This window comes from Dermacentor andersoni, chromosome 7 (assembly GCF_023375885.2).
Source record: "Dermacentor andersoni chromosome 7, qqDerAnde1_hic_scaffold, whole genome shotgun sequence".
NCBI classification, from domain to species: domain Eukaryota; kingdom Metazoa; phylum Arthropoda; class Arachnida; order Ixodida; family Ixodidae; genus Dermacentor; species Dermacentor andersoni.
Genome location: NC_092820.1, coordinates 114431109 through 114447452, shown reverse-complemented (window position 1 = coordinate 114447452; position 16344 = coordinate 114431109). Strand labels below are relative to the sequence as shown.

At 50.1% G+C, this 16344-nt stretch overlaps 1 long non-coding RNA gene across 1 annotated transcript; it reads left to right on the top strand.

Moving 5' to 3' along the window:
- Window positions 1-358: 358 nt before the first annotated feature.
- LOC140219316 (uncharacterized) lies at window positions 359-15062 on the top strand. The gene is made up of 3 exons (XR_011895507.1): window positions 359-440; window positions 6487-6557; window positions 14978-15062. It is a non-coding gene; the product is annotated as an uncharacterized lncRNA (long non-coding RNA).
- The last annotated feature ends 1282 nt before the right edge of the window (window positions 15063-16344 follow it).

The following is a 16344-nucleotide window of genomic DNA, read 5'->3' as shown; positions in this document are numbered from 1 at the left end:
TGTAATCTTTCGTTTCAATGGGGATTAAAAGTGAGAGTTTGACTGCAAACACCGGCCGTGCGATGCAGTGCTGACATTTTTGATTTCTCCGCTGTCTGATGTTCCTACCTTGTGTGGACAGCGTTCGACAGGACGACATTCTCGTTTGATTTTTGCTATCACAACTCACAAATAGTTACTTTCTTTTGATTCTAGTGACTTATCTGCTACGCTTAGCGGCCGATCCCAGCTATAACTGGGCAAGTGAGGCGTGGGGCAAAAAAAACGCACAAAAAGAAAAAGTCATCAATGCAAAATGGTGCCCCTTTCGTCGTGTGTCCTATACGCGGGTTACACGAATTGCAGGTCGCACAGCAGCAACTGGCCCTTGGTGTGCGGTTTTCTCCTGCTTCTCGGGTCCATGCTGATCATCATTACGGTCTTATTTCTGGCCATAGGAGGTGAGATCTCACATGCCGCATGTACTTAGTATGTATAGGGATATGCTTCGGACGGCGTGTCTATATTCGCTCCAGAATAGTGTTTTTTTTTCTGGAATGCTTACACATGACGAAAAAAAAGAAAGGGGGAGGGAAATCAGAATGGTTGGTGTCATTCCTCCGACGTGTACTGATACCCCCCATCCCCTTTTCTTTTTGAGTGTCTCTAAAAGGAGTTCACGTCCTTAAAAGCCACACTTGGCTATAAAGGACACCGTAATGGCAGAACTGTGCGAATTTATTTTGGCTAGCATTCTTTGTGAAAGCTGGGCGTGGCTTTCATATCGCGAGAAATGACAAAAAGAAACGAATTCTTGAAAATCGCATATGAAGTTTCCATTACTGTATTTCTATCTGAATGCGAAATGTATTCATTAAAAATCACGCAGATGTACTCTAAAGATTTGTCGCATCAGCTAAGGTGGTGCAATATTTCACGGAAATCCCGAAAAAAAGAAAGATTTTTCAAGCCACAATATCTGCGGAACTCATATCTTCTGCTTTAAATGTGCCGCTTCAGCTATCAATACTTGCCACAGAAACACGCGCACGAAAAGCAAATGATCGAAGGCCATTCCAAATTCTCCGATTGGTCGTGCCCGTCACGTGGCTCCAGCGCGCTTCGCCATTGGTCTAAGGATCGCTTCGCAGGGGCGTCGTCTGCTCGGCTCTTTGCACATCGCGAACTCTCGACCGTCTCCGTAATCTCGACGAGTCTAATGTTGAATTCCAATGGTAGATCGCGAGCGCTCGGCCGGATCACGAACGGAGCGCGTCGCTCCGACTGAGATCACTCTCATCTGCTCACACCATATCTGCGAAGGGAATGCTTGCGCTCCCGCGGGGGCACTTGGTACAGGAAAATCAAGTGAGAGGGCGCTAGAATAGAGAGAGGAACAAGCGCTTGGAAGCGCAACCCACCACCCCATTTCACTGTCCGTGTTAGAAGAATCATCACTCGACTTGGAAATTGTACTGTCTGAGTCGGAGCTGTCTAGGAGCACGAACAAAATCGCACGGCGCGAAGCGGCGTCCACGTTTCCCATGTCGTCCATAGCTGCCCGCGACCGGAAACAGGTGACCGTGGCAGGAAGCAGAGGTGGGTGAAGGAAATACGTCACGAGGACTTCCGGTCAAATCTGCCGATTTCGGCGGAGCAAATATTTTTGCTCCACGGAGCAATCCGGGATTAGCGGCTGGTCCCAATCTGCCATTGGAACACACAGCTCACGCTCCCATTCTGCCATTGGAATAGGATTGCTCCATACAGAGCAGAAAAACTTGATCTGGATCTGCCATTGGAATTCAACATAAATAGGGGCGCTACGTCGACGAGGACGTCGCATAAACGTGGCCGGTCCCTCCGTCTATGGACGTCTCAGACCAGCGGATAAGCACTCCGATGGATCGGCGATGCAGACTTCGCGACCAGGCACTGCGTGCGGAATCCTCGGACGCGCAGCTAAGCCTTTTGAGCGTCGGTGCTTCCAAATTTGTGATCAGGCACATTTTCCACGCAGTCCTCGGACCCGCGGCTAAGCATTTCGTTCATCGGCACCTACCTCGTATTGCGTGACTAAGCACATCGAGTGCCGACTCTTCGGGCCCGTGGTTAGGCATGCCGCGCATCAGCACCTTGTACCCGCGACCAAGAACATCTCGCACCGAATCTTTCGTCATATGTTGTAACAATATCTGGTATCAATATCTATCGTATCACACCATCATCAAGAGAACCTCATCATGAGCTATGTTGACTAAGCCTCTTTAGCTGGTGCAGAGACCGGGCTGCAGAAGCGAGGCATCACACAACAGTGCAAGCTGGAAAAGCACCTAGCAACTGCATCGATTCCTATCTATGAGTGGATGTCTAATCCTAAGCTTCAGAGCTCTTGTCAAGGGGAGACGATCGGAAGACTGCTGAGAGCCCTCATTCAGTGACCTGGTCGATTCTATCAAAAGAAAACAAAACGCTTCACCAACTGCACTGCAGACTGCAATCAATGATGCAGTCTCCAGGTGCAACACTGGAACTATAATCATGCCCACACAAGTTCTGCGCCTCATTTGGTTTGATACCCAGGCACCATGCTCTTTGTGGATCAGCAGAAAAGAATGCCATGCAGTCAGAAAGGGGCAAATGAAGGCATACAAGGCCAGAGGCCACGTGTCCAAGAAGCCACGCATCAGAACATCACACCTTTTAGAGAATTGAGAAAGTTTTTTTTCCTCTTCACTCCAATTTCGGAGCTGATTTCCTTGTTACCGTTGGGCCAATTCTGACTCTGCTTTTTTTTTTGTCAGGTTCCTTGGGCTGCAGTGCAGGTCGTGACGTTGTCGCTTTCCTAGCTTGATTTTTTCTAAACTTATAATGTGGCTTTTCGATCACGCCAAAACGCTGCCCTGATGCAAAAGTAACGTAAAAAGAAGGCAATACAAACATTGCGCTGCAAAAAAAAGTCAAGAATTCCATGGCCGTCAGTACAAGTTTAACTATGCGGTCAATATTCAACGATACTTCCATTTGATTTTTTAAGCTTTTCGGAGCCTCCAGAAAATGCAAAAAAGAGAAATTCTGTTGAATAAAATGTGCTGGAGATACCACTCTGAAACCTGTATCGGAGCATCAGGGAGAGGCTCTGGTCATGCGTACCAATATTCATAAACACGAGTAAAGAAATAATGCAGTCGGTTCTCAAAGCCACGTTCTCCCTTTAATGTGCACTGTTATCTCTACAAACAAGTGTTTTCGGTTACAGCGACGAAAGATTGGGCAACGTTGTAGGGATATATGGTAAGGAGATGCAAGCGTGGAAAACAGGAGCAGAATTAGCAAGGAGAAACGACACAAACGCCGCCGGCGTTTGGTTTTTGCTCTAATACCCATGTATGTGCTTGCGCTCACGAATTTCAGAGACACGAATCTACGCCCGTGTTTACTAACGCCCGTCTTTCCGCACCAAGTTCACGGGTGTGTCATTTAGCACAACGCAGTCGCTGCTGGCAGTGACCGAACCCGCGGCCTTGTGGTTATAGAAGCAATGCATTATTCATCATGGAAGCCACCGCTGCGATTTCACTTGCCGAACGGCGTTATGGTGCAAGTCACGGTGCAATCGCGTCGCACTCTCCTGCGGATTAAGATCTATAGGGAGGCCGGCGAAAAGTGGGTGTCGTCGCGTCCTGTTAGCAATGGCCGTACGGGGTGACAACGTGCCAGCTTTCAGCCCGCTGCACGTGTTCCAATCCGGCCGGACGGGGCGCACTTCGGAGAACTGCGAATGGCCGGCAGCCACGTGGCGCGCGGTCAGCTCAGAAATGTGCTACTTGGCCGCGCCACCCGGGACAAAGCCGAGTTCTACGAAGCCCCCTGACGTTGGCTCCGGCCCTTTTCACCTGTGTGTAAGTGCGGCACGTGTATGTGAGCCGTCCTCCTCCTCCAAGTCGACAGCCCTCATCCTCCAAAAAGGCGGGTCATCTTGAATGTCTTCGAACTATGACGTGGAGCAGAGAGCTTATAAGCAGCGATTGTCGGCTGCTAGAGTGTGTTCGTTGTCATGCTCGAGATGTACTAGTGAGCTGTGTGCTCGTTGTCGTGCGAGAAATGTACTCGTGAGCTGTGTGCTCGTAAGCTGTTTGCTGTAGCTTAGTCTTGCGGGCTCCATTTGGGAGTCACGCTAGACTGTCGATGTATGTCTTGCCTAAAATGTTAATATGTAAATAAAGCCTGTTCACCGAGTTCCTCTCTACGACCTTCAACTCCTTCAAATGGTGGCAGCGGCGAGATCGTCCGACGAATCTAATAGTCCTTGGTACGGCAATCTAGCTAGCCTTCCGTCTGGTTTCGCTCGAAGTGCAGCACAGTCTTCGCGTTGATTCCAAGTGCTTATTTTTTTTTGCGACCCAACCCCAAACAGTATACTGCTTAGAACACTATCGGTGTGTTCCGGCTTGTTCCGGCTTCTTTACACCAGGTGCCATCGTTCCAGATAGTTTTCTCTCCGCATGTGCTTCCCAACAAAACAAGTCGGCAAGGTTCAAGGCCCTAGCGTTCATTGATTGGTTACACGTGTAAGGCACCGCCTTCTGTTGGCTATCTAGCTGGTGACAGAGGAGTCTTCTGGTGTCTACGGTACAGTCAAGCTGAAAAACTAGAGCCGCGGCCAACAATGAAAGACAAGACGCTAGAGCACCGGGGGCACACACACTTCGTGCCTCGTGCTGTGAATCAAGAGGCGCAGTATGGTTCAAACGAAGAGCCATTCCGGTAACTGTGCTTACGAACAATAGCGCACCCAGCTCCGGTGTTTAAGACAAGTGTGTTTGGGAGGCTTTATCTGAGAAAGGTGTCGTCAGAGGATGACAGCCGTATGCGCTGCCCATCGCTGTAACAAGCTTCACCTTTTTAGGTTCGGGATAGACCTGTACAATGCCACGATGAGCTGCCTGTTGAAGCTGATATCTCGGATTTCTTTTGGCGCCGTGACCAAAGTCATTGTGCTTGACTCCCCATAATTGTCTAGGTTGCTGATCGCGTTTGCGCTTTTCGCGGCACAGCTCGTGAGCATAAGCAGCAGCTCCACGCCAATTCAGTATTGTCTCTTAAGTTGTGTGACCTGGTAATCTTGCGTGTCTAGAATTTTTTAAGAAAGCAAAGGAAGATATGAACTGGCAGAGTTTGCAAAGCAACATTCGCGAAGCCTCAAGCCTCGAGAAATGAGGCATTTTTCGGGGGCTTTTCAGGTCTCTCGCCACAACCCGGCATGCTTCATGGCAGCCAAGCTAGTCTCCGTAAGGGAGCACTGAGATGGTTTGGTTTGGTGTCATTATTATGAGCCTAGAAGGCTCTTCCGATGATTTTGCACGAGGAGATCTTGAGGCGCTCACATTCGCGGACCCAACGCTGTGCCAAGCACACCTACGTTGCAACCTCTACAGATAAAAAAAGTACAGACTAAACCTTTCACATGAGAGAATTAAGAACAGCAGGGACATGTTTCTGATCGTAGCGCTTTCAGTTTCTATTAGTTGCGAGCACATTTGTGTCTGAGCTGCGGATGAATAAGCGCATCAGAAATGTTTCATTTCCACGCGTTTTTGCGTACGCAGGACTATCCAGTAAAAAAATACCATGTGCGCCTTACGGTAATTTTATATTTATATTGTCACGTTGTAGGGACAATGGAGAATCAAGCACGTATGAGTTTTCATAGCCATATGATCATATGATTGTATACGTCCATAGCCACGTACGGATGCAGGATATATCGGCCACACAGGTTGTTCGCAATAGGAAAATGTGGTACGTATTCCTTGAAAAAACATTGTTGTTGCCCGCATATTGCCGACGTGCCTCGACAGAGTACGGAGCCTCCATACAAGCGCTTGAATGGAGGCTGCCCATCCCATAGTGCCACTCCCCGCACCAAAAGGGCATGACGCTTCAAATTGTCTATGAAGAGTGGTAGCGATATATAACATCACGCCTCCACTTCAGTGCATTTGAGTAGACACCGAAAGCTTGTGGTTGCGAGATGTTCCCCATGAAGAGGTCGTCGAGTGTCACAAAGCCGAGTAAATACATTACTTGATGGGTGGAGCTGCCCCGCATTTTCCTTTGTAGGGATGCAGTGCCAAGGGAAGGACCATTCAACAGTAAAGTGGTTAGTACCAGGAATCCTTCGCGGATAACTTCTTTCAGGCTCTTATATAGGGACAAAACACTGCAAGCGCACCGTTTCGGCCTTCATGACTTTCATATTTAAAAAACATCTCGGAGGCAGTGTTTTTTTTTTTTCAAGTTGCGAAAAATGAAACACTGAAGTCTCATTTTTTATACGTTTATCTCACTAACTAATGTGTGACGGTGCGGAAAAAGCAGTTCTAATCGCCGTCTCTACCTAGCCACGGGTACGGATTTCACAGGCTGCAATGAAAAGCTGCTTGTTCTAGTCATTAGTAATCTGGAGCGTGAGTTCTGCAAACGTGTTGCATTCGTATTTTTCAGGCAGTGACATGGAGGAAGAAGCTGCACCAGGGTCATCTGGAAAAGGCGGTGGTGGCGGAGGCACCGTGTTGGTGAGTTTAGCTTTGATATAACCTCAACCTAAAGTCTCTTCAAACGTCAACTGCCAGTAACCTTCAAAAAGAGCTGGCAGTTTTGCTCTAATGGCCGAGCGTTGAAAGCGACAGCAAGGCATACCTTGGAGAAGCCAGACGTCTAGCTGGCTAAGACAGCCGGAAGCCTATAGAAATAAAGCTGAGGCAAAACACCAGTTTGTTGGCTGGAACTCTTAGCTTCGACTCACTGGAACCCGCGAAAGGTAGTTTCAGGTCATTATAATCCTTTCAAGTCTACTTCTATAGACCAGCTACATTTATAATTGCTTCAAGGCGTTCAGAAAATAAGATGTTGATAGGGAAGACAAAAAGCTTGCTTAGGTTCTTGCGAAGGCTATTTCTACACCAACCCTCTGAAAATGTTCTAAACACCCGTTATAGATTACGTAAAAAGTATAATTAGGCCGGGCATTAGCCAACATATAAGTCGTTTCATGTAGTAAATGGTTTCACAGAGAACCGTCTGGCCGGGTGAAATTATAGTACAGCAAATAAAAATCTTGCAACCGAACAACAAACGACGATAGTGACGCGTCGGTGCTGTGTGGGAACCCTGTTTACAAAGCACAACAACGAAATGGCCATCACTGAAACTGTTTGCGTAATCTTTAATATGTGAAGACGTGACTTGGCATAGATGGCGTGAAGATTGCAGTCCATTTTGTTAAGGATTGGTCAGTAGTTCGAATGATGAGTGATACACCACACCTGGTGTATTGAGCAAGAGAGCAAGCGCGGATTACAAATTTCTATATGTATATGAGACTGGAAATACAAACTAATGCTCGAAGCAGCACCGGAATGACGTCAAGAGGGGAAGCTCGTCGATAAACGGGCTGGCGGAGGACGTCGAAGCACCTGGACGCACAATCATGTGCCTACATTACGTGTCCAACACGCTTGCGCCGTTAGGTGGGCGTGTTGGTGACAGACCGCAATGTGTCATCACGGCTTCATCTAGAATCGCTCTTCATGCAGACTACTGACAACACCCTTACCAGAGCTCGCGACTTCGTATTGGCACCTACACGCCTCATATCTGGGCCCTTGTGGCTACGAGATGAGCGAAACCAGGGTTTGAAGAGCACCCATAGCCGCTTAAGAAATATCACTCTCATATATTTATAGTATAGTGACTTATAGTAATAGCGATCTTACAACCTTATAGTAATTACGTAAACTGAGCGACCGGAAATGACTTCTATGTTGCACCCAATTGAATTGAATTGAATTGAAGGGGCCGGACGTCTAATAATCGCGCTACTTACGCACACCACAGACACGCGTCCTCCCCCATCCCCTCCCCCCTAAAGAAAGAACTACCTGCGTATTAGAAAAAAAAAAAATTATGCACATCGAACGCACACTTCGGAACCTACGTGAAGCAAAGCTTTCGGGAATCGGCCAATTAAACGCTCCAAATTTACCCATTTCACTTCCGCGTCATTGACGTAAAGGAGACTGCATCGCGCGCTGGTGTTATCGCACACCCGGGCTGCGCAATGTGACAGACGCGGCCATTATCTCAAAGAGGTATAGTTGGTAATTATCTCAAAAGCTGGTGTCGCCTCGCGGTTCGAAGTTGGGGCTTGTTGGAACCTCAGTGCTGACACCCGTTATTGCAAATGGGTCGCAAGCCCCAAGGGTAGCGTTGGCCTGGCGGCCTGGGGCACTGGAAGCATCCGAAGGTCCCGGCAAAGCTTGAGTCGACTGGTAACAGAACAACTTGTTTATTCTAACATCGCGAAAGAGCGGCCGGTCAGGTCGACCGAAGTGAGAGACGGGAGAGCACGTTACTCGACAGAAGAAATCGGAGCCTCTCCCTTGGCGTCCGGGGGCAGCTGCTTTTATAGTCTCGCAGCTGAGGGCAAGGAGGAACGTCTCGTCAGATGCGCACGTGACTGGGCACGGACACGCTGAGAGACAGGTTGAGACGAGTGTAGTGACGCATCCGCCAAACGGGCGCCGGTCGGACCTCCTCGCTTCACACTTGGGGAGCTCCTCTCCCCGGCTGCCGCGCTTTGACAAGCGTGGGCACACACACACACACGCACACACGAAGACACGTGGCACTGAAACACGCCTGGACGCGCTTGGCGGGGAGGCTTTGCGGCAGGTCCGAACGGGCCAAAATGTCCGCCGCTTTGAACGAAGCCCCGGCGTCCGTTGCATCCGCGCCGGCTATACCGCGCGTCGTAGGCGAAACGTAACAGACCGCCCCGCCGGGGGAAGGAGATCCCGATGGTCAGGGGACTGCATCCGCTGTCCGGAGGGATGTCGCTCGATGATGCTCATAACCGAAGTCGGGCGTCCTTCGGCGTTTCTTGAGCGCAGCGCACAGAGAAGGCCTCGTTCTCACGTTCAGGTTCACCCAGGACACTGCGAAGTGACTTCGGGAGAGTTGACATTTTTGTTCTCGTTTCCGGCAAGCGTTAGAACTACGCCGAAACTCAACCGCTCAGTCAGCAAGCACGGCACAACCCTCACTAAGCCCTGCCAGGCTCTTTCCCCTTTTATACTACTGCCTAGTTCCTTACAGTAGTTTAGCAGCACTCAGAACGCGTCCACAAATCGGAAAATTGCACTAGAAAGCACATCATCACTTTGAAACACTACACAAAAGCAATAGGTTAAAAATCCTGCCTCAGGAAGAAAAACATCAGTAACAAACAATTTTGAGGCTGATTCCCACGTTAGGGGCTTCGACTTAAGCCATCGGCGTTATCGTTGAGACTACCCTTTTTGTAACGCACCTCAAAGGAATGTTGTTGCAAAGCGAGGCTCCAGCGCAGGAGGCGGCCATTTTTGGGAGAGATGGTCTGCAGCCATTGGAGAGGGCAGTGATCCGTCTCAATGATAAACCTCGAGCCGGCTAGGTAGCATGACAATTTCTGAACGGCCCACACGATACACGCACACTCTTTCTCGGTGGCGCTGTACGCCTGCTCACGACTCGTCAGCTTACGACTAGCATACAGGACGGGGTGTTCTACTTCTCCATTTTCCCGTTGGCACAGTACAACGCCCATGCCTCGCTCACTAGCATCGCACTGAACAACGAACCCTTTTGTGTAGTCGGGCGATCGTAGCACAGGCTGGCTTGTTAGGGCGCTCTTTAGGGCGCTAAAAGCTCTTTCCTTTGTCTCGTCCCAGACGACTGTTCGCGGCTCTGTCTTTCTTAGACCATCCGTCAGGGGAGCCGCGATATCAGAGTACCTGGGGATGTACCTCTGATAGTAGCCGGCGACACCTAAGAACGACCGAATATCGGTCTTCGTGCGCGGTTGCGGGAAGTCTCGCACAGTGGCCACCTTTATTTCAGAGGGGCGGCGACGACCCCGACCAATCACGTGACCGAGGTAGACAACCTCGGCCTGTGCTAACTGGCACTTGGGAGCCTTGACTGTCAAGCCCGCATCGCGCAGGCCGGTTAGCACTGCCCGCAAGTGGGCCATATGCTCAGGCCAGGATGCGGAGAATATCGCTACGTCGTCTAGATACGGTAAAGCGAATTCTTGCTGTCCCCGCAACACTTTATTCATGAGGCTTGACAAGCAGTATGGCGCGTTCTTCAAACCAAAACTCAAAACTTTAGGACGGAATGTCCCCATTGGTGAAATGAACGCAGCATACCTACTAGCCTCTTCTGTAAGTGGAACCTGCTAATAACCCCTGACAAGATCTAGGGTGGAAATAAACTGACGCTACTCACTCTCTCAAGGCGCTCCTCGATGTTAGGGATCGGATAAATTTGATCCTTAGTGATGGAATTAAGCCTGCGGTAGTCGACGCAAGGACGAGGTTCCTTGCCCGGTACCTCAACTAAAATCAAAGGGGAGGTATAATCACTCTCACCCGCCTCAATAACACCGAGCTGTAGCATTTTCTTTACCTCAGCCGCCATAATATCGCTCTGGCGGGTGACACCCGGTACGCCTTGGATCGTACTGGCTCTGGGGAGGTAAGTTCTATGTCATGAGTAAGGACAGAAGTCCTACCAGGCCTCTCAGAGAACAGACCTTGAAACTCTTGTAAGAGCTGGTGTAGTTCGGTTTTCTGCTCAGGCGACAGCGATGCTTTACTGATTAAGTCACTAATGACTTGATCGGTGTCTTTCCTGTTCGTCACTGAGCCTAGTCCCGGAAGCTCGACCGGAAGCTCTTCGGGGGCGTTTACCATCATACACACTACTGCTTCCCGTTGCTTATAGGGTTTGAGCAGATTACAGTGGTAAACTTGCTGTGCTTTCCGTTTTCCTGGCAGACTGACCACGTAGTTCACGTCCGACAGTTTTTGAACAATCCGTGCTGGGCCCTCCCACTGCACGTCGAGTTTGTTTTTTAGCGATGTGCGCAATATCATGACCTCATCGCCCACCTCAAAACGACGGGCCCTGGCTGTCCGATCATAATAAACCTTGGCCCTCTGCTGGGACTTTGCCATTGCTTCACCTGACAACTCCTGTGCCCTTCTTAAGCGTTCGAGGAGCTTAAGCACGTACTCCACCACGACTGGGTCGTCGCCCCTGCCTTCCCACGATTCTCGAAGCATGCGAAGCGGAGATCGCAGCGAGCGACCGTACATCAGCTCAGCTGGCGAAAACCCCGTAGCCGCATGCGGCGCGGTCCGTAATGCAAACATCACCCCAGGCAGACACAGCTCCCAGTCAGTTTGATGTTCAAAACACAATGCTCTCAACACGCGCTTCATGACGGAGTGGAGCTTCTCAACGAAATTCGACTGGGGGTGGTGCACTGAGCTGTGTAACAGCTTTACCCCACACCTTTCGAGAAAGGCTGTCGTCTAAGCGCTAGTAAACACTGTGCCCTGATCTGATTGGATTTCCGCAGGAAAACCAACTCGCGCAAATATGGGCAGTAGTGCATTGACTATCTCAACTGAGCTGAGTTCCTTAAGCGGTACTGCTTCAGGGAACTTTGTCGCTGGGCAGATCACAGTCAAAATGTGTCTGTACCCCGTGGTTGTTACCGGCAGAGGTCCCACTGTATCAATAGCGAGCCGTCTGAAAGGCTCCGTAATGATAGGTACCAACTTCAACGGCGCCCTCGATTTGTCCCCTGGTTTGCCCACCCGCTGACAGGTGTCGCATATCTTCACAAAGTGGTCGGCGTCCCGAAAACACCCTGGCCAATAGTACTCTTGCAAGAGACGGTCCTTAGTTTTCTTAACTCCTAGGTGTCCGGACCACGAACCCCCATGCGACAAGCGCAACAGATCCTGACGGTAGCACTGAGGCACGATCAGCTGATCGAACTCCACTCCTCTGCGGTCTAGATACTTTCGGTACAGGACCCCACTTCTTTCCACAAAGCGAGCATTTTTCTTGGCGACACCTTCCTTGACAATGCAGCGTATGTTTTCTAGGCTGCCATCCTTCTGTTGCTCGGCTATCAAAGCCGCCCGGCTGACTTTTAGCAACCTATTAAGTCCGTCTGACGTAGGCGCGATGAGCAAATCTGCAGATAGCTCTTCTAACTTTCCCGCATCGGGAATTTCCTCTCCAGTATCTGGTGCCTTTAACGCTACAGGCTCAATTTTATTCAGTTCGGGCGTGCTCTGAATATCAGCTTGCTGCGCCTCTGACCCTTTCTCATCGTACGACAACGTCGGCCCCGCAACTACCGCCTTTGCAGCGAGCTCCCGAACCTTCGATCTGGTTAAGGCCTGAACGCTAGCCTCACCAAACAAAAGCCCCTTCTCGCGCAGGAGGTGATCGGACCTGTTCGAGAATAGGTACGGGTACTGGGGGGGGGCAGCATAGATGACACTGCGGCCTCCGTCTCAAGCGCTCCGAAAGGTCCTTCAATAAGCACTTTTGCTACGGGCAGACACACGCTATGAGCTTCCACGGCTTGCTTGATCCATGCGCACTCGCCGGTGAACATATCGGGTTCTACGTAAGAGGGGTGAACTACATCCATCGTAGCTGCGGAATCGCGAAGCACTCGGCACTCTTTCCCGTTCACGAGGAGGTCTCGCATGTAAGGCTCGAGAAGCTTCATGTTCTCGTCAGTGCTGCATAATGACAAAAACACGACTTTTGTTTTTGTTTCTGGACACTGCGCCGAAAAGTGACCCGGCTTCTGGCACGTATAACACACGCGCGCTTGCCTCGCCTCGAACCGCTTTCTGCGTTCGGCTTCGGTTGCCGCCGTCTCCTTACGTTCAGTCGGACTGCTTTCACTCGCATCCGAACTACGTGTGTCCCCCCTTGCTCTCATGGGCGTGAACTTTGGCCTCTCAAACTTGGAGCCAAATTCACCCTTTTGACCGTCTTTAGCTCCGCGAGCCCGACGCGTCACAAACTCCTCGGCTAGCTCAGCGGCTCGAGCCACCGTACTAACGTCTGGCCTATCCAAGACCCAGTACCGCACGTTCTCAGGTAACCGACTATAAAACTGTTCTAGCCCGAAACACTGCAGAACTTTCTCGTGGTCACCAAACGCTTTCTCTTCTTTGAGCCACTCCTGCATGTTTGACATAAGCCTGTAGGCAAACTCTGTATATGACTCACTTTTGCCTTTCTCATTTTCCCGAAACTTCCGACGGAACGCCTCCGCTGACAGCCTGTACTTTTTTAGCAGACTCGATTTCACTTTGTCGAAATCCTCTGCCTCCTCTCTATTCAAGCGAGCGACTACGTCGGCCGCCTCGCCGGGTAACAAAGTGAGCAAGCACTGTGGCCACGTCTCCCGAGAGAACCCCTGCTTCTCGCACGTTCGCTCAAAGTTAACCAGGAACAAACCAATGTCCTCTCCAAGCTTAAACGGCCGCATCAGGTCAGTCATTTTGAACAATACTCGTTCTCCTGCACCGTGTGCCTGACTTCCATTACGAGCGCGTTCCATCTCTACCTCGAGACGCTTCATTTCCAAAGCGTGTTCGCGCTCTTCTTTTTTCTCTTGTTGCTCTCGTTCTATCTGTTCTTTACGTTCACGCTCCTGTCTTTTTGCCCGCTCCTCAATGGTCTCAAGGCATACCGACAGCTCGTCATCCTCAGCTTCTAGCTCAAGAATAGCCCTTAGCAGTTCCGGTTTTCTGAGTTTGTCTGAGACATCCAGACCCAACTCTCTTGCAAGCTCCAGCAATTTCGGTTTGCGCAACGACTTCAAATCCATGGCTGCTCTGAATGCTGCTTTCTCTACTGCCTACTATTGTCTTGCGGCAAACTAACCCGGCAGCAACGACAACCACAATTACCAGCTCTGTTTCTGACACTAACAAAAGCCTGGCAAAACTCAGAAGAAGAAAGTCCCGCACTCACCAAACCTCGCAGCCACGAATTCAGCGCAGTCGTTCCGCTGCACGCAACCAGTCATCACACAGGGCTCGTTGCACTGCTCCCGGATGGTCGTTGTGCTGCTCAGCATACAGTCAACCGCATATCTTCGCTGCTGGCCTCCGTTGTCGCGATCTCACCGCTGGCAGACAGTTACTGGAACCCCAGTGCTGACGCCCGTTATTGCAAATGGGTCGCAAGCCCCAAGGGTAGCGTTGGCCTGGCGGCCTGGGGCACTGGAAGCATCCGAAGGTCCCGGCAAAGCATGAGTCGACTGGTAACAGAACAACTTGTTTATTCTAACATCGCGAAAGAGCGGCCGGTCAGGTCGACCGAAGTGAGAGACGGGAGAGCACGTTACTCGACAGAAGAAATCGGAGCCTCTCCCTTGGCGTCCGGGGGCAGCTGCTTTTATAGTCTCGCAGCTGAGGGCAAGGAGGAACGTCTCGTCAGATGCGCACGTGACTGGGCACAGACACGCTGAGAGACAGGTTGAGACGAGTGTAGTGACGCATCCGCCAAACGGGCGCCGGTCGGACCTCCTCGCTTCACACTTGGGGAGCTCCTCTCCCCGGCTGCCGCGCTTTGACAAGCGTGGGCACACACACACACACGCACACACGAAGACACGTGGCACTGAAACACGCCTGGACGCGCTTGGCGGGGAGGCTTTGCGGCAGGTCCGAACGGGCCAAAATGTCCGCCGCTTTGAACGAAGCCCCGGCGTCCGTTGCATCCGCGCCGGCTATACCGCGCGTCGTAGGCGAAACGTAACAGGCTGCTATGCTGGGCGACTGAAGTTCTATGCCACCGTCGGGCACGTTACTCATTCTTTCTTTTTTAAGCTGTGTTCGGTAAGACAGCAGCAGCACCTAGCAATCATGGTCTGGAAATTCAGGCAGGGTTCGCGAGTAAAGCTAAGCTTAAAATATAAGAAAGAGAAAAAAAAGGGACAGAGTTCCTTGCTTTTCGGTGTTTTTTGGTCAAATTCGTGACAGTTGTTGGAATCCATATTTATAAGGCAGTTTTAATGCATCCGTACTGAAGGGACTAAATGTCACCGTTAACCTCTCCATAGGTTGTTCCTCAGGCGCCGGCACCACCTCCGCCACCCGTCGTACCGGGAGAAGATACGGGCTCGTCCATTGCAAAGGCGACTCGGAGGCCAAGTGAGCCATTCAGACTATCCTGTGACGATCGGGAAATCGGTGCTTGGTGATGAGGAAGATTGCTAGCTTTCGTAGAACTGTTCCAACCTTTACGTGGTAGCTAAAGAAAGAAAAGAACCGTACAGCTCCTATTATCTTTCTCATTCCGCCAACTTTTCACGCACTGTGTATATTGGAATTCGACGAGCCAATTTGATAGACACTCGCAGCACAGAGTGTTTCCGGTAGCGTCTGCGAAGCCTTAGAAAATGCAAGTGGGCACTACAAGGATGTGATCAATTCAGTATTGTTCACTGCCCCTTGAGACATCCAAGCAACTTTACTTTGCGGTAAGCTCTATAATTAGAAATAATGCAACATATTATATGTTGGCTTAAGCAGAAAATGTTCAAGGGGAAAGTTGTAGAAATATTCGCTTGGCTGTTCTACATGATAAAATATTTGGCTTAAATAATTACATGTAAAAGCAATACTTTGGGTTGGTCAAGAGGATGGTGAATAATACCGAGTTGGTTAGATTCTCGGGACAGATATTTCCGTTTTAAGGCTTGCCACAAGTTATCTAGCTGAACAGCCTATAGTTGGCGTCGCAAAGCACGCGGCAACAATGTAAAGCTAGGCGAACACATCGATTTCTTCATTAATAGAATTCAGGCTGACACTTAACAGAAGACACGCACCCCTTGCGGCGCTCAAGGCGGATGTGAAGCGTTCAACGCGGATGTGACATCAAGCCCAGAATCACACATGGAGCGCAGGGAGTTGTTGCAATCACACTTCTTGCTATTAACATGGAAGAAGAGGTCTTAAAAATTCAACCACGCCAAGCATACACGATTCTGTCTCTAGCAGCCAGTTCAGTTCTGGTTTGGCCAAGTCTGACATTGCTCGTCTCATTCAGCATGCTTTGGTGTAGGGCGTTTTCCAGTTTTTATATAGAAAGCATGCTTTTTTTTTTTCTTTTAGCGGTCGCCACTTTTGTCTTCGTTTCTTACGTTCCGAATCTGAAAAGTATTCGCTATTCCATTCGATATTATATTCTGGCATATATAATTTATAATTGATTCTATTCGATAATTTCACGGTTCCAAAATTCTTCTTTCTTCTCACGCCAACGCAAATCTCTCGCGCTCCGCAGCACCTCCGCCAAAGCCAACTCCAAGAGCTCCAAGAACTTCAAGAACGACGACTACGCCACCGCCTCCTTTGCTGTGCTCGGTAGGGACGCAGACGGCGATTTCTAAGTTCTTCCCGCCGGACAGGTTATGCGACATCG